General features: G+C 34.8%; 2 long non-coding RNA genes across 2 annotated transcripts; both read right to left on the reverse strand.

Moving 5' to 3' along the window:
* Positions 1-16,126: 16,126 nt before the first annotated feature.
* LOC129921751 (uncharacterized) lies at positions 16,127-17,692 on the reverse strand. Its single transcript, XR_008773715.1, has 3 exons — positions 17,664-17,692; positions 16,529-16,643; positions 16,127-16,251 (listed from the first exon to the last, which is right to left on the reverse strand). It is a non-coding gene; the product is annotated as an uncharacterized LOC129921751 (long non-coding RNA).
* A 909-nt stretch (positions 17,693-18,601) lies between these two features.
* On the reverse strand, positions 18,602-21,393 carry LOC129921750 (uncharacterized). Its single transcript, XR_008773714.1, has 3 exons — positions 21,278-21,393; positions 20,388-20,491; positions 18,602-18,732 (listed from the first exon to the last, which is right to left on the reverse strand). It is a non-coding gene; the product is annotated as an uncharacterized LOC129921750 (long non-coding RNA).
* Between the last annotated feature and the right edge of the window lie 2,282 nt (positions 21,394-23,675).

Below are 23,675 nucleotides of genomic sequence, written 5' to 3' on the forward strand. Positions count from 1 at the left end.
CAGCTCAATGTATTTCCAAAATACCAACAGGAGCCATAATAATTTTAAAAAATAAATTTCAAAGAGAGTTTGTGTTTTCACATAAGCTCAGAGGGAGCCCTCCACTAGATCCACCTAGGCAGGTAAAAAAGAAATATCAATAGGTATAAACTATCCACAACCACAATCCTATCTCCTTCTATACAAAGTAGATGTGTGCAGGAGAAAGTATTTTGTTTGGCTGTCTGCTGAGGTATTATTATTGTTATTACATTCTTAATATTTATAATGGGGCGCAGTGGCTGAGAACTTGGTTTCCAAATCTGGGATCCTGGGTTCAAATCTGGGATTTTTATGGCGCCCCTGAGTCCAACCAACTCTAATGGGTACCTGACATTAGTTGGGGAAAGTAAAAGCAGTTGGTCATTGTGCTGGCCAAATAACCATCCATCCATCCCAGTGGCGCTACAGCCTGCTCATTAACCATTGGTTTAAGAAGTAGATGACCTAAGATCATCTGCCCCATAGATCACAAGGTCTGAAAGGTAAACGTTACTTTTTTTATTTTGGTAACTTTTTAATATTAATAACAGGTTTGGTAGTCAAGCTCTTGGCTTCTGAACTGAGGGTATCTAGATTACCTGACATGTTTTTTTCAGTGAACTGGTTGTTATGAGGATAAAGTTCAGTATGAGCCTAACCTAATGATTGTACTTTTCTGAATTACATTCTTATTGTTTAAAACTTATAGCATAAAATAATGTTTTTGTATGTTGAAAAGAATGCACACAAGACTAAGACTAAGACTGCTTTATTGATCCGTACGGAAATTTGTTGTGATTACAAGGACTCTTTTCTCATATAAAGACAACACAACAGAAAAATAAACATAATTACAACAGACACAACAAAAAGAGTTTATTCAGCGACTACACACATGTATCTTGGTGCATTTCATGTTCCCTGATCAATGAGTGGCAGTGATAGAGTCTGAACGAGTGAAGTACGAACGAGTTTTTGTACCGCTCCGTTCTTGTTTTGATTGACAGCAGTTGCCCACTTCGCGACGACTTGACGTAGTTCTGATGGAGCGGGTGGCCGTTGTCTTCCAAGATTTTTTCGATTTTTCTTAGGCACTTTTGTTCAAAAAGCTCCTTCAAATGTGGTAATGTTGTGAGGGTAATTTTTGATGCTTTTTTAATTATGTTTTCTAGACGTCGCACCTTGCCAACAAGTTATTCCGTATGTTAGCAGATTTTGTATAGTCGCGCTGTAAAAAGTCTCAAGGATCTTCTTGTTTAGTTTAAAGCTATTGAGTTTGTATAGAAAAAAGAGTCGCTGGGCTGTTTTCTTTGTCAGAGTTCCAAGGTGGTCTTCCCATGAAAGCTTGTTGTTCATGATAACGCCTAGATATTTATATGCCTTTACTTGCTCTATAGATGTAGTGTTTATTTGCAGTTCACGTATAGTTTGTTTTTTCTTTCTAAAATCTATTATAAGTTCTTTAGTTTTTGTGACATTCAGTTCTAGAAAGTTGTAGGTGCACCAGTTTGTAAACTCTTCTATTGAGCTTTGATACTGAGTTTTGTCTCCTGAAATAAGATCGACTATGGCAGTATCATCAGCGAATTTAATGAGTTTAACTGAGTCATAGATGCTTCTTATGTCATTAGTGTAAAGAGTGTATAGTACAGGAGAAAGTACACAACCTTGTGGAGCACCCGTACATAGTACTCGAGTTGACGATTTAGTGTGGTTGACTTTAACATACTGGGAGCGTTGGGTTAAAAAGTTTAGAACCCATGCTTGTAAGTAAGGGCTTACATTTAAGTTACTCAGTTTGTTTATCATTAGATGTGGCTGTATGATATTGAAAGCGGAGGAGAAATCTACGAAGAGGACTCGTGCATATGTTTTGGGTATATCGAGATGCTTATAAAGCTGGTCCAAAAGCAATAGAATGGCATCCTCAGTTCCTCTAGCTGCTTTGAATGCGAATTGATCAGGATTAAGGCTGTTCTTGACTTTTGCTACAAGTTGTTTAAGCATATATTTTTCAAAACATTTCATAACAATAGGTGTTAGGCCCAGTACCTAGTGAATTTGTATGATGAATGCATGTATATATTGTTAAATACATCTATTCAAGCAGAACCTGACCCTTAATTGTGGTGTTTTTTCCCCGCTAAATTGTAGAATATGAAGGCCCCTTGAGATGCTGGGCTTCTGGCCTTGTAATGGTAGGGGTAACTGAGCATTGATCACACAAGACAGATAATTAAATGATCATCTATTGTTGATGGTTGACCTTCTAACCAAGAAACTGATGAATGGCCAAACTCTCATTCCTGACTTCTGGAAAAAGTCCTTTCCTTGGATACAATTGAAATGGCCACTGGCTAAGCTTACTGATTATAGAAGCTGGTAATAAATAACACTAAAAGATGCCTTGATTAAAAACATGAATAAATATAGGTGCTTACAAGTAGAATATGCATTCTTAAAAAAAAAAATATTTTTGGTAAACTTTACTAACCCATATAACAGAAAACACATTAATTATATATATATATATATTTAGAGATAGAGAGAGATGTGATAGGCCCTATATATATAGATAGACAGATAGATATAACTTCATTTTGATATGTAAAAAATGTGAGATGATTACAATGAACATAAATGTCAATTCTGGTTTTTATATCTTCAAACTCTTTCCTGCAGGGTTCACTGTCGCCGCCTCTGTCTTCACTTTCCAATAACAAACCAACAGGAATGTCATCCACTCACTAGAACACCCTTACCACAGTTTTCCTAGGCAAAAACTTCCTGACTAGACAACCCACACAAAGAACCTTGCTGAACCATTACTCTAGGGGGATCAAGCCTAATTCTCGTCTAAAATATTATATTCTTCCTTTTCCACTTAGATGGAATTCCAGTTGCTCCAGTTCATATACAGTGATCTAATAGTGCACTGTTGCGCCTTGTGCATGCAGAATGACAACAATACATAATTTTGAAAACAAAATGGTGCGCTTGCTTTCAGAACAGAAAATGTAGCCTTTGCAAAATATCATGAAATGGGATTTTCAATAGCTTTTCAAATTTTAAGACCTACATATGATAGATAGACCACATTAAACTAATAGTATCCTTAAAACAAGGCTTTTTGATGCAGTAGTCATTTTGGCGCTAAGTATTATCGACAGATATTTTATTACCTAATCCATGTGCTGCGCTATACTTGAAATAGTTGTTACTATATGTTTATTTATCCTTTAAATTGAAGACAGGAGTAATACAAGGCTGTCCCTACACAATAAAATCTGAAAGCAGTTCTTTGGCACAAAGACTTGGACAATAACAACTAAGAATACAGACAAGCTCCAGATATTTACCAATGAATGATGTTTATAATGATCTAGAAGGGTAGGATAAGAAAGTAAAATTCTTTGAAAAAAAAAAAAAAAAAAAAGCTGGATTTTCTGGTTGGTATTTGTGTGATCAATAATACGATTGCTTTCTTCCACTAGTTGGGCATTTAGCTCCTCAAGAGCAGCAAGTTCCTGGCATTGAAACATAAAACTGATCAATGCAATACCAATTTTATAGAATGACATCAGTTCAATTTATATATTATAAGATAAGATAATTTTATTGATCCAATCAAATAGAAATTCAGTTTGACTACAATTGACAACATCAGCATAACTACTGTACAATAACAGTATAGATGAAGAATTTGAACAACATTCACACACGAAACACATACACATTCCCAACCAGCACTTTATGAATTTGAACTTCTAAGTACTTCTCAATGACGACAGCTGATCTTGTAACACTCTGACCGAAAGTGGAATAAAGGAGTTTTTAAATCTTTCTGTTTTAGTCCTAATGGAAAGGAGACGACCACTTCGTTCAGATTTTATGTAACAGTGGTTTAATGGGTGCAGGTTGTCCTTAAGAAGCGAGAGTGTTTTGGAAAGGCATCTTTCATTAAAAAACTCTTCAAGAGATGGTAGCTTTATTTGAGTGATGTGCGATGCTTTTTTAATTAGTCTATTTAATCTAAGTCTTTGTGCCAGTGACGTGTTACCATACCAGCAGGTGATGGCAAAGTTAATTAGACTGCTGATGGTTACTGTATAAAAAAGTGAAATAATGGTTTTGCCGATGTTAAATTTTATCTTTCTAAGGTAGAAGAGTCGCTGGTGAATTTTTGTGTAGAGGTTTTGACAGTGTTCACTCCATTTCAGTTTGTTGTTGTTAGTTGTTCCTAGATATTTATATTCTTATATTTGTTCTATGGTTTGATTGTTCATCTGAATTTCTGCAATATGGCCTTAATTTTTCTTAAGTCAATAATTATTTCTTTAGTTTTCTGAACATTTAAAATTAGAAAGTTGTCTATACACCATTGGTAAAAGGTGTCAATTATTGAATTGTACAGATTTTCGTCACCTGAAATAAGGCCAATGATTGCTTTGTCGTCAGCAAATTTTATGATGGGAGTGTCAGCTGATAGGCTCTGAATGTCATTTGTGTATATGGTATACAATACTGGTGACAGAATGCAGCGCTCCAGTGCTAAGCTCTCTTGTGCCTGACACATGCCATTCACATTTACATATTGTGGGCGTTTGATGAGAAAGTTTAGAATCCAAGCTTGTATGTTTTTGCTAACGTTCAGTTCAGATAGTTTTTGTATCATGCGATGTGGTTGGATGATGTTGAATGCAGATGAAAAATCTAAGAATAATACTCTGGCATAGTGTCTCTGAGTATCAAGATGATGGTATAGACCAGTGATGCTCAAACTACGGCCCGCGGGCCAGATCCAGGGGACGTGGTTTGGACCGGCCTGCCAAAACATCTACACAAAATGTAGGGAAAAAAAAGTTGAAAAATGATTTTTTTTCTGTTAGGACTAGCTTTTTCTTCGATGGACTTCATTCTATTTTCTTGTACTATTCATGTTGATTTGTTTTCTATAAGAACACTAGTTGTTTTTTTCGTCGACAAGAATTGACAGTTGTTTTAGAGTCTTGGACAATACCACGGCTGTATAGAGCTAGCCTTGTTCTTGACATCTCATGTGTGTAACACTGCACATCTTTTCTGCATCATTTTGGTTCGTGTACTTTTGACAGCAACATGATTGGTGCTGTATCGTATAACATTGGCACGTTAATGAAATGGGAGAGCTGAAGAAACGAAAATTGGATGTTGAAACTTTCAGGTAAAGTTGACAGATCTTTTTTTTTGGAACATAATAAGCCAACATGTTTGATCTGTAAAATGTGTTTTAAGGAACATAGCATAAATGGCATTCTAAAACAAACCATTACAAAAATATGGTGGCATTGTTGGTTTGAGTCACCAAGAAAAGATCGCAAAGTTATGTCTAGAGTTGAGTGATTGACGAAAATATTTACCAAGAAGTCAAGAAATGAGTATACTGTAATGGAGGCTACAGAGTTGCTCACATTAACAAGAGAAATGAAGCATAAAAAGGTGCTTGCTAGCAGTGATGGAATAAAATCGGCCTGAAAAAAAAATGAAGCTGTCAGCCTTTCTGGCATGACAATAGCAAAATGAGTCGAGTAGACGGTGTTGGTGAAAATCTCTTCAAAACTAAATGACAGAGCAGCAGATTTTGAAATAATTACTACTGCCGCTGAGGAGTGACAGCAACCGAAAAACGGCCAGCTCCTCTACCACTGAAGCAAAAGCCACCTTAACCTGCGCTATCTGTGGACGGGAGTGTCTCTCCAAAATAGGGCTCCACAGCCACATGAGGAAGTGTGCTCTGAGATGAACCATAGTCGTCCTACGACTGAAGGAGGCCAATGACACTATTGCTGCTGAGGAGTGACACCAACTGGAACTGATTGACTTACAAATCCAGCTTGAGAAATTTCGAACAATAAGGACAATAGATTTCTACGCCGTGTTGTGTACATAAGCCTTGCACATTTCCGAAGAAAAATTGATGGTATCATCACAATGTTTACAAGTACTTATTTTAGTAGAAAACTTTTTCAGGTATAAGACAACTGAAACCCTTGTTACGTAACTTAATTATGGTGTAAGTAGGCCCATTGGAGCCACAAATTTGTAATATAACTATTTAAAATGGTTTATTCTCTATTTAATTTTTTGGTATCTTTTTGTTAATGTGGCCCGCGACACGAGTGTTAGAAATTAAAATGGCCCGCAGGCCGTATAAGGTTGGGCATCACTGGTATAGACAATTCAGCATGAATAGTATTGCATCTTCTATACTTCTTGACGGTTTATAAGCGAACTGGTGCGGTCAAGACCTGTTTCGACTTCTTTCAGTAGATGTTTTAAAATCATTTTCTCCAGACAATTCATTGGAATTGATGTAAGTGCTACTGGACGTAGGTTGATGTTGGAAACAATGATCTTCTTTTTAGGTACTGGAATTATTTGTCATTTGCCAGGACTTGTTGAATATAGCACAAAAGATATAAGCCAGTTATTCCGCACATAGCTTTACAAGTTTGCCACTTACTTTGTGGGGTCCCAAGGCTTTGGCGGTGTTTACTTGTTTAAATATCGTTAGTCACTTCTTGTTTATTGAACAGTTCTTGAGACTGGTTTTTTATTACTGTTTTCAAATGATGCCAATAAATCATGGTGGTCTTTCTCAAGCAGTCAAATCGGCAGTAGAAATCATTTAATTCATTGACAAATTTGTTATTGTCAGCGACGCACGTTGGTTTGCGCTTGGGTACGTAGCCAGTAATTTGTTTCAAGCCACTCCAACAAGCTTTAGAGTTATTTTTCTTGAAAGAGCTTTCAATTTTTTCCTTGAATCTCTCTTTTCCTTCAAATAATTTCTTTTTAAGGGCTCTTTTGGCTAAGATGAATTCAGAAGAACTGCTCTTGAACATTCTTTTCTTGTATAGAATCGCTTCCTTTATTTCTTTGGTCATCCAGGGTCAATTATTACTGAATGTTTTAATTTTCTTCTTTGGTACAATCTTGTTTTCACAAAACTGGATATACGAATTAATGGTTGTGGTAAGTTCATCTATGTCAGGGCAGTTGTTTACAAACATGTCTCAATCTGTTTGCTCCAGACAACTTTGTAGCTGTAAAACAGCGTCGTCAGACCATGACTGGATGGACTGTACTACGGGTTTTGTTGTTTTTAAAATCGGTTTGTACTTGGGTGTAAGATGGATCATTGTGTGGTCCAACTCTCCGATAAATAACGATCGAGATGTGTAGGCCATTTTTATGTTGCTATAACACATGTCCAAGGTTTTATCAAGCCTTGTAGGACAATTAACATATTGACATGTTGTTTTTTTATAACAATAAGCTATAATGTCAGTAGTCATAGATTTGACAAAGACAAAAAAATATATGTTATTTCTAGTTTACTAAATTCTTACATCTTTGAGTTTTTTTTCTCTTCTTGAAGACTTTTAATCTTAGAACTCAACTCTGACTTCTCTGTGTAATGATTATCAAGTATTTTTTGAAGTCTGAAAGTAAAGAAAGGTTAACATTCCTAGTGAATCACAAGAGTTATAAAAATCTAGATCCGTCATCAACCTTTTTTTTTTTCACTCTTTTATATAATAAACACACTTCTATCATGCAAACATTTTGGGAATTATGTAACAAGGATTCAACTGCCTTGTTTTCATTGATCCTTTACATAATGTTAAGTTATACTTTACAATCAATATAGTAATATAGTATTGTCTCTGAAAGATTATGTTGGAGTGTGGTTTTATATGTGGTTACACATACCAGTGATGGGAATAGACTTTACAATAATTTTAAGAAATTTTGCTCCAATTCCCACTCTCCCCGCCTTTGTAAACTGGCCTGTAGCAGTGACTTAAAATAAGATGTTGCAGAAATTTAAAATATTTTCCTAGCATGTAACTAATGTTCTTATACATAGGTTATATAAGTTACTGCAGAGTTCAGCGACAATGAAAACATTTCCATCTACAGCTGACAATCCCTCAAGGCCAATCTAGAATCAGTCCTCTTCAAAATGAATTTGTTTCAACTTAAGTTCATCAAAAAATAATGAGAACTCTCACTGAGCTTCAATACTTTCTTTCTCCTGGAGTAGATTCTTAAATTTGGCATCGAGCTCTCTGTTTCTCTGCTGCTCCTGTTTCACCTCATGCTCTTTTTCTTTCAATGAACTTTCTAGAGACTTGACCCAGAGATCAAGAAAAAAAAATTGAAACTAAATAGTAAAGTAGACAATGTACAGAACAAAAGGAGGGTAATAAAAAGGCTCTTTAATGAAGATATTGTTCTATTCATATAGAATTGAGAACCCTGTTTTATTTGTCTCACATTTTAAGTAAGAAAAAAAACATATTCATATATTTAATAAAAACTTGGTAAAAAAAATAAGTAAATAAATATATTTTTCAAGACTCACAGATTGTCAGCTGTTATATCCAGTTTCTTTACTTCACGCATTCTCTTCCTAAGGTTTTCTTTAGTTCTTTTTGGCTCCTCTAGTTCAACCTGTCAAAACAAACAGCAACTACTACTCTCCAATGAACTTAAGAAACAAAAAAGTGTAAATCAGACTTTCCTAATTAAGAGTAATATAGTTGATTCAAGTGAAAGAATACAATGAGCCCTGCATTCTAAAGTTCAAGCATCAGAAAATGATGACAACGTTTTTTTACAAGTGTGAAGGCAAAGAAAGATGGTTGGGACCTGGTCTTTCAAGATGGAAAAGTTTTTTTTGTGAGACATGGCGGTGTATTTGTCAGAGTGGCACTAAACGGACTTAATAAAGCGAGCCTGGGTGAGGAAGAGAGTACAGAAGATGATGAGGAGAACACAGAAACGATTCAAGACGTCGTCAAGAGTGGTGTAAGCGAAATATTTGATGGAGATTGTGAACTTATTAGAGATGAAAGTAACACAAGGACAGACATTCATTTTGTAGCTTGTTTGAAGCCAAATGAACAAACAGAATACAGAATGGAAGCCTTTTAGAAAAAAAAAAGTTTTGTGAATACAATGAATAGTTGAAAATCTGGGCAGAGACCAGTAACATTCTGTAGGATCATAGCTCAAGTAGGAAGAAAACAATTTTTGTCATGGTACAGGAAATAATGTTAAGTGACTTAATTCCAAGAATAAGTTAACTAGTCCAGTGGGCTAAAAGTGGAGTGTGTGAGTGAACGACTAGGTAAATAGGTCATTCTTTTAGATGACCTTGAAGAGATGTTTAGGTAAACATGCATGAGTAGTCAGGACTAGGTAGAAGACTAAGAATTATGTAGCAAGAAAGGCCAGGCAACACGAAGCTTCCTAGATGAGTCATTGTTCAGTGGTCATTATTCGACTAGTAGTTTATGTACTTCAGTTATTTGACAATATTGTAAGATAGCCAGCTATTTCATAAAAGTGAGTCATGTTAATTTTTGTATTGTTGGATAGCTTATTTGATTGAATCAAGTTTGAAGAAATTAAACTCAAGAAAGATATATTCTAATTAGATTTCTTCAGTGTGATTGAATAGAGACAATACTACTCTGCAAAAGAGCTCATGACAGTGAGGACAAATACAATATATGCTTGAATCTTACATAAAATTTTTCTATTGCAGATTCCAATAGATGAATATGGTTTGTGTTGTTATCAACTACTTCTTCAAATAAATAGTCAGCTCTTTAGTGGGTGGAGGCGCGGTGGCTGAGTGATAAAGTGCTTGGCTTCCGAACCGGGGACTGGGGTTCGAATCCTGGTGAAGACTGGGATTTTTAATTTTGGGATACGCGGGTGCCTCTGAGTCCACCCAGCTCTAATGGGTACCTGACAGACATTAGTTAGGGAAATGTAAAGGCGGTTGGTCGTTGTGCTGGACACATGACACCCTTGTTAACCGTAGGCCACAGAAACAGATGACATTTACATCATCTGCCCTATAGACCACAAGGTCTGAAAGGGGAACTTTACTTTACTTTTCTTTAGTAGGTGCACTGCACTCGATAGGTCTCTTACAGCTGGCGGTATCTTTGGTGGGTTGACAGGAGTAGGTCTGTAAAGAAGCTCTTGGAAATGATCGACCAGTCTCTTCTTTTGTCCTCTTCGTCTGTTATCAAGTCACCATTTTTGTCCTTTACTGGCCTCTCTGACATGGCAAATTTTCCAGATATATTTTTGATGACTGGTTACAGTTCTTTGGTACTGTTCTGAAGAGCTGTTTCTTTTGCTAGTGCTTCAATGTAGGTTTGCCTGTCTGTTCTGATGCTATGCTTGATCATTGTGCTTTTCCTTTTGCTGCTCTTGTTTTACTGTTGTTCATGCCTGCTTTCTTCTCTCTTCTTTCCTTGATCTTCTGAAGAGTTTCTGCTGAACTCCACTCCTTGTGGGTGTATGACTTGAGACCCAGTACTTCTTGGCATGTGAAGGTTACTGGGTTTTTTTTCAGTTTCTGACATGTCTGTTCTACTGTCTCCTCTTCTAGGAGCTGGAACTTGTTTGATAAGGTGATCTTCAACTCTTCCTGTTTTGTGCAGTCTTTCAGTGCAATGGTATTGTAATGTGGAAGTTGGCTGGGCTCACTTGTTCAAGTCTTCTTCAGCTAGCACATTGACCTCCAGCTTTTAGCCTTCATTCCGAACCTAGTGAGTCAGGTACAGTGGCTACTAAGCTTGCCATATTTCCAACAAGCTGGGACAGAGCTGCGTGGCTATTTTACATTGGTCGTGGCCATGAAACCACAACCAAAAAAAAAAACAGTTCTTCTTGACCACCCCAGGGCAACCACAATGAGGTGGGGGCTGGAATCACACTAACCAGAAGTGTGTATAAATTCCATAATAATATACTAAATATCTCTACCATTCTAAAAAAGTCTATAAAGTATATATTAAACACAGAATACAGCTAGAAACTAATCTAGATTACTACTACTAGACTAAATTAGATAGTCTCCATGCCATGATAGAATATAGAGACTGACCAAGTTAAGATCTAAATTCAGAGTAGTTCTTATAGTATTGGATCTTCTTATAGTTTTAGATCTTACCTAGATTCTAAAAATCTTTATCAATTTTTAGTATCATCTACTCTGTCACTATGTAAAGTCTAAATCTAGAGTAGATTTTCCAGATCTAGACATCTAGCTTAATCGTGACGCTAGTCTAGATGACTAGATCTAAATTAATGATATAATGATTAGATCCTAAAATTTACTAGATTTAGTAATTAGTATAAAATTTAGATTAAATTATAATCTAATATTTGTTGATCTAGAACAGTGATGGCAAATGGGGTTGTTCCAAATTTCTTCTGAGTCACGTGGTTATGTTTACATCACATGGTTGTGTTTACATCTCATGCTCTGCTTACTTTTGTTAATTTATAGTGGGAAGCTGAAGTGTTTTAGAACAATAATTGGTGGTTTTAATTAATTAATTAGTGCCAAACTATAATTTGTTAATAATAGGAGAACTTAGATGTTTATCTTTTTTATAGTTTCAACTTAAAACAGATGGTTAAACATTTGACAGATGGTTCGGAAGCGTTGGCCTATATAATAGATTCTATAGTCTGCAGTACTGAGATCTAGATTTCTTGACTTACACATTTACAGTTATCTGCTCAGAGCATCTGGGTAATCAACTCTAGAAAAAAAAAAGTAACACTTTCATCTACACCCCTCCCTCTCTGCCCTAAAATAAACAGGCTAGAACACTAAATGTTGGACAGTAGACCATAAATGTGTGTTGTATTGTCAGATAGGTCTAGTGATTCTAGTCTAGTCGATTATTTGCTTTAAATGATGAAAAGACTGCCAGGTGTTTTTCCTTGTGTATAATAAGGTTGAGTTGTCTAGCAAACAAATAACACATCTGATAGTCAAGGATAAATCTAGATATACTTTTACTCAGTTCATATGTGTTTTATCCAGGACTAGATTTAGGAAGTAGAGCAAAAGGTTAATAGAAGACTTTTTTTGCAGCTCTTGAGTCAGGTCGGCTTTAGTTTCTGAAGTAGTAGATGTTTAGATAATACAACATTCAACAGTTATCTTCATTACGTATTAAACTTCTTGTTCGACATTGTTCATCAGCATTAACTGCCTTAATATTTTTGGCCTTACACCTGTGTTATTTCCTTATTATAGTCTTACCTCTGATTAGACTTATCTATACAAGACAAAGAGAAGAGGTGCCTAGAAATTAAGATGCAGTCCTTAATATAAGAATTACATTCTATAATTTAGCACATCATATGTGTAAGCTACCTTGAGTATTAAAAGAGGGTAAAGCTCTTCGCTCACATGAAAATCAATAGAAAAATCAAGAAAAAGAATTGAATGAAGGCCTACAAGCGAAAGGTCATAGAAAAACCTGTGATAGTAAGTGAATGTGTTTTGAGTGGCTGGTAGTGCAGTGTGTGTGCCTGTGTAAGAAATGACCAGTTGATCTTCATTGTAAATGGTTGAGTGAACAGCAAAGAAAGTGTGTAAGTCAGGACTGTGTGTAAAAGTGGGTCAGACTCATAACAAGATGCTGGAGTAAAGGAGACGAATGGAAGACTAAAAAAATTCAATGTGTTAATTGAGACTCTTGTTGTTATAGTCTATTACAAAGCCTTTCACCTTTCAAAAGTAAAAGAACCTCTTCTTGAATTCATAGCAATGTAATAGATAGCCTATAGGGGTGCACCGGATAGTCGCTCCGGCTTCTGTCAAATATTTGGCCTTTTTTCCCCATTCTGCCATATTTGGCTCCGGTCGAATATCACTGCCAGGTAGTTGGCCGAATAGTAAAAAGTACACCTATTTAATATGCGCAAAGTGGACCTCCTTCCATCAATGTCTGTTATAGAATGTATTAATGTTAATATTAAAACATAATAATGTGCTTAAAAATAGAGCCTACATGAATATGTACCAAACATCAAATATTATAAAGACAAGGTGTGTTAATATAAATAAAAATGAAACTGTACATTACATATGTGTTTTACATATAGAGCAACAAATGATATGCAATTTCATTTTGTCTTGACCTTTGAGGGGGTTAGTTAACATGTTAAGATGTTATATCCCTTGACTACGTCATGCTGTGCGGGTATATCTCCAGATGTAGAAATGAACAACTCCCACCCCTCTCTTTATTTGTTTAGTCCATCACATTGAGTCTATTGATAGGTGACAACAATTCAAATACGATGGATGTAGGTTTAATGCCAGCATATTGACACTCTCTAGAGGTCACACCTTACGAGAGAGTTTGTTTACTTGGTAGTAAATCATTAGTAGGGGGGTGGACTTCAAGCCACACCTCTATACGGGTAACCAGGTATATTTTCAGGGGTAGAGATGAAAAACTCCCACTCCCTTTTATTTTAGTCCATCACATTGAGTTCAATGATTGACAGGTGACCACAAGTCAGATACGATGGAAAGGGGCATATGGGGGAACTGAGTTTGTTTACTTGGTAGTAAATCTTAATTAGGGAGCCACACCTCTACACGGGTAACTGGACAATAAGTTTGCTTATTTGTAGAAAAATCTCAATCATGTGACTGTACTAGTGGCCACACCTCTTCCTGTGTGCCTAGTTACTTGGATATAAATCTCAGTTAGCTGGAATAACTAAATGAGTGACCTTTTGCTACACAGAACAAACTCAAAGCATAGCCCAGTTATCCAGTAACTAATTATTTTGTAGAAAAAGTACAAGTCTCAGATTTGTGTATATTGGCGTAAAAGACATGACCAGGCCTATTTTATTTCACTCAATTTACTGATAGAGATTGAACATTTTTAAGCCAGAATGGAAAAACACAATGTGCTAAGGAAGCATACTACACTGTAAATAAATATTACGGTTGATCTAATTTTCCTAACACCTATAGGCTTATTACCGTGCCATTTTGTTACAGTTACAGAAACCACAATAAAATCAGAAATAATTAAGGAAGATGTGTTTTTTTACATAGGCATAGGTTCTTTGCACAATAAAATAAAACAAAGATGTGCATATGAAGAAAGTTCATTTCATTGTTTAATTCTATTGACTTATTTTATAATGGAAAAGCTTACAGTAAAGTTTAAAATCACATAAAAGAAATTGATCTACGGCACGCAATAAAATCTAGCAAAGAAATAACAAACATATACTGGAGTGTTAAGAAACACTTAACCCCTGTAATTAGTGTGCGAGTATACTAAGTCTACATGCTTGATTGACCAGGCCAATCCTTTTGCCTGACGACCACTCAACACTGTTGCATATGCCCAAGGTAAAAAAACGTGTGATGGTCAACACCATCAACAATACAAACTACACTAGGACTATATGTGTAAGCCCACTACATCTATCTGACCAGGTTGTTACAATCAGTCAAACATACAGTCTATTTATGGGTTTTTTTGGTAGGGAGGGTGTGGAGTTTTTTTTTCTTCTATATTTGGTTTTCCTAAAGCTCTTAGACCTATACAACTGTAGATCTAAACAGATCTCAATAATAGGCCTAAAGACTACAATTAAAACTATGTTTCGGCACCATCTAAGGTTCAAGCTATAAATAGGTATTATTGATGCTCCCGCTGTTAACCTAATATCATTTACATCAAATGGATTAATCTAAAACAATAAATATTGATCTACAACGCTTCAGATTCCAACTAACGCTTCAGATTCCAACTATTAACTAACAGCTATTATCAGTATAAATCCCTTGAAACCAGAACCAGAAGCGGTCTTTGGACTTTAAATTTAAAGTCTGATGATCAGCTTTTGGTCTGAAATTCATGAATACATACATCTACCCACTATACAAGCCAGATTTTACTTTTGAAAAATTTACTTTAGTAACTAGTTACATATTTTCATTGACCCTCCCACACACACCCTCTACAGTTGGTTGCACATACACAGACACTCATGCTACACAGATTAGTTAATTAGGCAGGGTTGGGTTAGGGCCCTAACCCTAACCAGTAACAAGAGTTTAAAACAATATGGTATATACAAGGAAAAAAAAATATAGGTATGTTATTTAACAGTTTTGCAAAATTTTCATCAACACAAGGTATTTACAAGACATGTAGGTATCCAGATTCGGACGAATATCATATTTTACTATTCTGCAATATTCAGCTCCGGCCAAATATAAAAAAGTACTATCCGGTGCAAGCAAGCCTTACATCTGATAACAGAATATATTTGTAAATGGGAAAAAAAAAAGGATTACCTCGTTTCCATCGCCTCTGTTTCCTTCATCTATTTCAGCAGTTCCTTTCGTTCAGTATAATTTTTCATCCACTATAGGAAACATAAAGATGTTAAGAGGTGGCTTAGTAAAGCATTCTGGATTAAAATACAACTACATTCATGATTCTGAAATCAAGAAATATCAATTTTAATATTTAAAAAAAAAAGATATGTTGTATGCATAGTTATTTGCTTGTTTCATAATCTAGAAATCTAGAACTTGTCCAAAAAAAAACAACAAAAAAACAATTAATTAGTTTCAATAATAATACATTCTGAAGTGGATGTTGTCATCTGTGGAGAGCTGATGTGTTCCTCATGTTCGTCCAAGATCCTCTGACTTTTATAGCCTTTTGGGACCTGAAAGAAGGAAAAAATTTCAGAATAAAAAAAAATAAATTTTGCACTAGTTTATTTTGTCTCTTAATTCAGTCTTTAAAAATCTGATCAGTTCAAATCAGACTTAATGTTTTAATATTATGTATTAATCCCATATTATTATTATTTACAAGCACATTTCAGTTTGAACATTTGTCCAATGGCTACTTTTTTATACATTCTATAAGTTGCAGATATTACATTTTGGATTAAAAACAAATCACAATTGTGAGTGGTCAAACTGTAATGTACCAGGTCATGGAGTCTCACATAATCTCAACAGATAATGCCTTAGGCCTGGCAATACACTTATCAATCTAAAAAATGGTTTTATATCCAACTTTTTTTTTTAAATCAACTTAAATACTACTAAAATCAAACATAAACTTTTCAAGAATGCACATCATTTAAGAGGAAAATGACAATGCTGTAAACATATAAGACAGACTCATGCCAAAGGGAAGGACAAAACAACTTAAATGCACCTTAAACGTGTCCTGGTATGATAAAGTCAGTCATCTCCAATATGGTATATCTTGATTGCACCTGGAGATTTGGTCGCTCACTTTTTTTTTAGCCAAAGGGAGGGGGAGAAAAGATCACCTTCACAATAAAATAAATCCCCTGTGAAACACAAAATTGAAAAAACATTAAACATCAGTTTGAAAATAAGCACGAGGCCCAATGGCTGAACAGTAAAGCCCTTGGCTTCTGAACCAGGGGGCCACAGAAACATATGACCTTTACATCATCTTGCGTTTTGATTGCAAGGTTGGAAAGGGAACTTTAACCATACTTTTTAAAGCTGGATAGTACAATCCTTCAACATGATTTTCTGTGTCAAGCAGAAGGTTGTACTTTTCTTACAGCCCCTAACAACAACAACAAAAAAACAACTAACCAACCCCTGCTAATACTCCAAGATTAGCCTTCTTCACCACCACCGACACATCATTTCCTGTATGACCAGGTGTTGGCCCTATTTCTACATCCTCATCTATGTTGAAGGGCATCCCCTGCAGGAAGAACAAATAAGACCTGCAGTATCAAGAATAAATAAAGAAAAGTTTATCCATAATGTGCAGTGACGCAGGGTAGGACTCAGAAAGATATTTGTAAAAAAGTAAACATGAGATATTCACTTAACTGATGGCTTCTTCAAGCTATTTCAAGATTGAAATGATGTTTTTATGCAAACAAAATGATTTGTATTTTTATTTATTAAGAAATTAATTTGTTCTGATTTTTTATACTAAGTTCTATTTTTTTTTATACTAAGAAATTAGCACATAGAAAGGATCTGACATATAAATTCATCATACTCTGTGTTGCCCCCGAACTTAAAGGAAAGGATAATGATGACACTCTATGTAGTTCAGCAGGCAAAGATATTTAAAGAAATGAAACATTGTATGCAATTATTAATGACAAATGAAAAGTAGTTGATAAAACAAGCCAATTGCTTTATTTACTAACAAATGAAGGAAATAGGGAAAAATTACTTAGCTATATTTAAACAGTCAGTGTAACAATGAAGTTTTCTATTTCTTATCTTGTTTTACACAAAAATAACTAATGTCTAAATCAGGCTACATCATAATGCCATGGTATAGCAGAAGAGGAATTTAAATGGAATGTGATGAGTTGGATAGTTTGATTCTGTTTGAGAACTGCCTTAAGATTTGAGAACATTTATGAATGTTTGAGTGTTTAAGAATAAATTTGTAGAACAATCACATTTTCTGTCTACATTAAGATGTCTGTCCAATCTTTCCATAGAAAAGTTACATTTAAGACCTGATTAGAATAATCTCTGAGTTTGACAAAGAGCTCTTCAAATGGCCCAGCGACTGATGAACTTTTACTTCACCAGCTATATGGATATTAAGATAGCAAAGGGAAGCTTCGCTAGTTGCATTATTATGTCTACAAAATCTTTATCTATGCAACTACTACAATCATAGGGGAGCAATACAAAGAATTTAAACTGTGCCTGCACAAAACACTAAAAACAAAAAATATTAGTCTGTAGATACCTCTTTCAACTCATGCAGTAAGTACTGATTGTCGCGTAGTATAGACAAGTGTCTACTTCTTTCTCCTAACTCTGTGTTTTTTATTTCCTCTACTGGTAGTACGTGTACGGGGCGAGAGTGTCTTGTATTTTTTTTGTTTTGAATTGTTTTGCTACGTCACAAAGTCCGGTGACATCTATCGGTCATTCTTTGTCATGAGGCAGTTCACCCTCTGAGTTTGATTGTAACGGACGGTGTGTTGGCCCGTAAAACGTTATTTGTCTGTACCAGTTTCTCAGACTTATTATTCAGTTGGATTCTTGGGACCCCTGTTTAGGGTGAGTTATTCGTTTGAGATATCTATTATTGTATGTTGTATGAGGTTGTCACTATTTCTATTTTTAGTGTAGAAGTTGAGAGTATTGTGTTTATTTCGTTTATAGGGTGCCAGTGTTGGAGTTGTGGGCGTCGCTTGCCGTCTCAGAAATACATATTGCAGTTTTTTTCATTGTCATTGTCAAACTTTACTATTACCGAGGTTGGCAGTGTTGTGACGCCAGTCGGTCAGAGTCTGGTGGACCATAAAGCCAGGGTGACAAGTTAATAGCCGTAGCAAAGGTGCTTAAATTAATTATTGTATAATATCTTTATATATACCTATTATATATATATATATATATATATATATATATATATATATATATATATATATATATATATATATATATATATATATCTAATATATATACTGTCTATTTGTCATCCTCATTGTACATACACATATATGTTTCATACAATTAAATTCATTTATTTTTGTTGTTATTTAAACTATTCACCTAGTTGTTTACTGTATGTACGACTGTGTGTGAGTGATGTTCTTGTCAGGTTGAACCCCGGGACCTTAACAGTATACAGGTAGTTAAAAACGCAAATAAATCCTAAACCTGACACTGATCATGTTGACAAATATCATAGCCTACACAATGGACAGCTCCAGAGAAGAGGTTGAGGTTGCCAATCTGTTTTATGTGTCCTTTTAAGCAAATAACATAGTGGATGTCTTCAGGTTTCAAACCCTGGTCACTCAAAGCTGCAGAGCATACACAGATTCTAAATAGTAAAAAAAGATCTTAACTCTTATTTTATGTAAGTCAGATCTTATGTATGTGAATTATGTTGGAGAAAGTTATTTTAGGTTGTCAAAATGCAGGCCAGATGACTAGTCGCAAGAAAATGATGTACTGGAATTGTCTCATGAATGGCTTGGCCTCAAAGAGAAGAGTACTTGTCTTAAACTAAAGAGTACTTGGCCTAAAAAGAAAAGGGTACTTGGCCTCAAAGACAAATGCACTTGACCTTAAAGAAAAAAAAGTATGTGGCCTCAAAGGGAAGAGTACAGTATTTAAATGTTTCAAAGTAGTAACAATATGAAGACAAATATAAATTGTGTCTAAACATCTGTTTTAGTTAAAAAAACAACAACATTATTTGTACTGTGACAAGTGTTTTAAAGTTGATTCCTTATCATGGTGCCCTATTGACTACTGATAAAACCATAAACAATGTATGGTCATGTTACAACATCATTTGTCCTTCATCTGGTGAATTATAAAGGGGGAAAGAATCAAGCAAGGAGTGGACAGAACTGACTCTGTGACTGTCATTCTGAGTGCAGAGAGGGATGCAAGCAACTAGGAAACAGAAGAGATGGCTGCCTAGTTATTTTGGTATGTGTTTTAGAATGTCACCACTATGGTCCAAAGTTAGAACCAGACTGCTTCTATCCCTGCAAGAGGTTTTGGCTAGGACAGTATTTCTCAAACTGTGGGGAGTGACAATTTGAAAAAAATGTGAAAGGGGGGTGGAAGAAAAACAGCGAGTCAATGAACATTTAATACCCATACATAAATTTGGATTCTATACATATTGTAAATATTTATGATAAATAAAATCAGAATATTGTTTTATAATAATATGTCTTCTTTTTCATTACATTCTAAAAGCCTTCATTGTAAAAGCCTACAGCGCTAAAAATTTCTCCAGCCAACTTAAGGCGGCACAAATGAAATTCTTATTGTTTTCAACCAGCAAATATTTGAGAAATACTTGGTTTGGAGATGAAAACTGATCTTAAAGGCTAAGCAAGAATTCTAGTGTGACCCACAGTACCAAGAAGAAATAGGTAGGGTACCTAACTTAGTTGGGAAAAGTAAAGGCAGTTGGTCATTGTGCTGGCCACATAATCATCTGCACAATAGATTGCAAGGTTCGAAACAGGAACTGGTGAAAGATTAAAGCATGTTAATCATTTTTTCCAATTATGGTCTAATACTTTAAGTGCCTTTCTTTCTGAGAAATAGTTCAAAAAGACATAAAATATCTGTCTGAATTAGCCAAAATGAAAAACTAAACATCTGTAAAAATGTTAAGAAATGCATGAGTCCAAGTATCAGTATTATATAAAAAAAGATTTTACTGGATGAAAGACAGATTTATAGACAATTAGCAATACAAAGCTATTTAGATGGAAAATATTGGATCTAAGCAATCCTACATGTATTCAGTAGGTGACCAAAGAAGTTCGGATACAAATCTAGTCTGGCCTATATAAAGTTCGGATACAAATCTAGTCTGGCCTATATAAGGTTCGGACACAAATCTATTCACAAAGATGTGCAGATCATCTAGAGGTAAATATATCCTAAAAAAGGGAAAATAAAAAATGAAAGTAAAATTAAAGTTTACCTTTGAGAAGTAAGTCCCTTTCCCCAAGGGTTCCCGGTATTAACAATAATGTTGCGGTGGGGACCTTTTAGTAAGTGTGACAGTGCTACATGATCTAACAGTTCCTTCAAAGTAAACGATATATTAACATCATTGTAGATTTTGAAAAAAAAAAAATATGTATTATACAGCAAATTTCATAATATTAAAGTAGGAGAATAAATTGGTCTAAAATTTTATAAATCAAAGGAATGAATATTTTCTTATTCATTGGTTGTTGTTTTTTTAAATGTTGCTCTAGTATAAAAAAAAAAATATGTGTTACCACATCTTTTCAAACTGAATCAAATTATGAACTTTATTTATGATGAAGCCTTTTAAAAGTAGATTATAGAATACAATAGCACTAATTATCAATAATAACACCATTTGTATGCAATTATAATTATTTGACATCTAGCTTAATTACAATAGCTTATGTGATGATTTGGGGGGGGGGGGTAAAAGGGAAAGAGGGGGGGGGTCAAATCAAACCCAGAATAAATCATTGAAGTCATTATATCACAGATCTTGCAGTTAGATCTAGATCAACTAGGACAGAGAGAGAGAGAGAGTGCATGTAGGTCCCAATAGTATGTCAGAATATGTATGGATAGATAACTGACAACTTATTGAGCTGAGAAGCCATGGTCTCTAAATTAAAAGTTTTACCATCTATTGGCAAATACAGAATAGGTTTTAAAAAACAAAAAAACAGAACCTTTAAATCCAAGGGTTTCAGTAATATTTAAACATTAAAAAAATGTCAATGGGTTAAAAGTTATAAATGATTAATACCATTAAGTCCTTAAGTATTCTTGAATAAAAAAAAATGATTTCAAGAAAACAAAGAAAAAAAATAAAGTCTATACCTTTTGAGTCCAGCTGGGTGTAACCTTCTGTTAGAACAATAATGTCAAACATTTTACAGTATTTCTATATTTATTTATACAGAATGATTTTAAAGTCAACAAGCTGATTTAAAGATCTGTAGGTAGAGAAAACAAAACGTTAATAAATAACAGCCATTTCATAACAAAAACATTTTAGACCAGTCACTTGCAGAGTAAGACTCAGCCAAAAATTGGAGTAAACGTTAAAAATTATTAGAATAGTTTATGCTTTTTGGACACCAGAGGCCAAAATTTCAAAGTTTGACTTTGACAGCGCATTATTTGATAATTGTTTGACATAGAAACGAAAATGAAGTACCAAAATGTTCTTTAATTTAAGAAGAAAAGGTTGTCTACTTATTTTTGTACCCCTATCCTATATTTTTTATTATATTTAAGGTCAAAGAGACCATGTGTCATTATTTAATTCAGACAGATTTGTCACAGTTTATTTGATTTCGGACACCATAATTTATTTCAGGCTTCAATAAACTCAGATTTTAATTTTATATTAATATTAACTAAATTCTAAGATACCCCATGCATTTCCCATAAGACAATATAGATTTATTTTTAATTTCAAAGTAGTTTTGTCATACTAAAATCAGTTTATATTGTATGACTGAATAGAGTTAAATGATGAAGATTGTAGCCTATATTAATTTGTAGTTTATTTTATGTTTGCATGTTTTATTGAGAGCTTTACTTTAATTTGGACTTTTTATTTTATGTTGTGTGTATTAATTTTTCACTACTCTTATTAATATATAATTTTAAATTAGGTTTTATTTTTTTGTTTTGTGGTTTCTGAGCATGAACATATTATTAATATTATTTACTTTCACCAAAAAGTAAAAAAAAAAAAAAATTAAAGAAAAAAAAAAAACAAAGATTTTTTTACAGGCTTAGAAAGATTTATATACAGCTGTATTCAAATTTATATATTTACAATTTCAATATTATTCACAATTGGTGAAAATAAATAAAAATAAAATTAAAGTGACCATCTTTAACTTTTTAACAATAATATCACAATAACAATAATTATGAATGCTATAATATAGCATGAAATAATGAAAGTATTTAATATAGAAATGTAAAGAGTTAAATAAATATGTATGATAACATTTTTTTAAAAAGTTTAATGTGAACTAACGATATTGATCGGGGCAACAGGCGGAACACAGAAGGTTGAATTTTTCTAATCCTTCTGCATTCTGAGGGACTGTTGTGCAACAAGTGTGCCACCACTGATCGCATTGTTCACATAGAACCTAAAGAGTGCCTTTGTTTCTTGTAAGGCAACCAGCAGGACAATCTTTCATTTGTTTACATAGAACCTAAAGAGTGCTTTTTGTTTCTTGTAAGGCACACTAAGGCAACCAGCAGGACAATCTTTCATTTGTTTACATAGAACCTAAAGAGTGCCTTTGTTTCTTGTAAGGCAACCAGCAGGACAATCTTTCATTTGTTTACATAGAACCTAAAGAGTGCCTTTGTTTCTTGTAAGGCAACCAGCAGGACAATCTTTCATTTGTTTACATAGAACCTAAAGACAATCTTCATTCCCTACTCAAATGTCCTCAGAGAAGGAAAGTTCACTAAATTTTTCAAATATAATTTTGTCATGAGGTTTGGAAAACTCTGTGTTAGGAGATTAGCCAATATTGAAAAAAAACTTCCATATGAGGTGGAAGGTAAAGGTGAATCAGGTGATGTTGCTGGTAGAGTTGAGGAACAAGAGCCAGATGGAAGAGGTGGTTTATCATGGGAGGTTGAAGGAAGATGTAGAATATCATTGGAAAAGGAAGCAAAAGGTGAGACATCATGAGTGATGGCAGGACTGTGGGAGGCAGAATCAAGAGTTAAGACATCGTGGGAGGTGGGAGAAATAGGTAGGGCATCATGGAGTGGGGAAGCAAGAGGTGAGACATCATGAGTGATGGCAGGACTATGGGAGGCAGAATCAAGAGTTAAGACATCGTGGGAGGTGGGAGAAATAGGTAGGGCATCATGGAGTGGGGAAGCAAAAGGTGAGACATCATGAGTGATGGCAGGACTATGGGAGGCAGAATCAAGAGTTAAGACATCGTGGGAGGTGGGAGAAATAGGTAGGGCATCATGGAGTGGGGAAGCAAGAGGTGAGACATCATAGGAGGTGGAAGAAAGAGTTTGCACAGCCAGTGAGGCAGATGACAATGTTTGTGGTCTGTATAGTAAACTGGGACCCAACTTTCCAGCCTTGATTTAACTGTTTCTGGACTGAAAGGGTATATCCCTGCAGCCATAAAGCCTTGCTTGACTAACTCAATTTTAGCACATTTTTCCCATGTAGGCTTAAAAACCTTAGCAAATGTTTCTAAGGACACACCATCAC

The sequence above is a fragment of the Biomphalaria glabrata genome, chromosome 11, assembly GCF_947242115.1.
Source record: "Biomphalaria glabrata chromosome 11, xgBioGlab47.1, whole genome shotgun sequence".
Classification (NCBI taxonomy): domain Eukaryota; kingdom Metazoa; phylum Mollusca; class Gastropoda; family Planorbidae; genus Biomphalaria; species Biomphalaria glabrata.